The 350-nt window shown below is 55.1% G+C and overlaps 1 protein-coding gene across 1 annotated transcript in view; it reads right to left on the minus strand.

Annotated features, from left to right (window-relative positions):
• Nucleotides 1–350, minus strand: part of DNAH17 (dynein, axonemal, heavy chain 17) — a 107,024-nt gene that overhangs the window by 91,399 nt on the left and 15,275 nt on the right.

Below are 350 nucleotides of genomic sequence, written 5' to 3' on the forward strand. Positions count from 1 at the left end.
CGCCACCCGCTTCCCCGCAGGAAGGACCGTTCACGGGCGAGCGCGTGTCCACGGAAAGGCAGGTTCTGTTCATTTGAAGGGAGGTGAACGCCCGCCCACAGCGTGACAGACGCTCAGCCACGGGATGAGCACCCTCGGCCCGGCTCGTTTGCGTGACTCATGCGGATGCCTCTGTGAGGAGGGGCAGAGCCTACGGACGGCACCTGTCCGGTGGGAACTTAGGTCTTTTTTTTTAATGTTTTTTTAAAAATAAATTTTTATTGATTTCAGAGAGGAAAGGAGAGGGAGAGGGAGAGAGAGAGAAACATCAATGATGAATCATGGATCGGCTCGCTCCTGCATGCCCCACA

Source organism: Myotis davidii, unplaced genomic scaffold (assembly GCF_000327345.1).
Source record: "Myotis davidii unplaced genomic scaffold, ASM32734v1 scaffold991, whole genome shotgun sequence".
In the NCBI taxonomy this organism is placed as follows: domain Eukaryota; kingdom Metazoa; phylum Chordata; class Mammalia; order Chiroptera; family Vespertilionidae; genus Myotis; species Myotis davidii.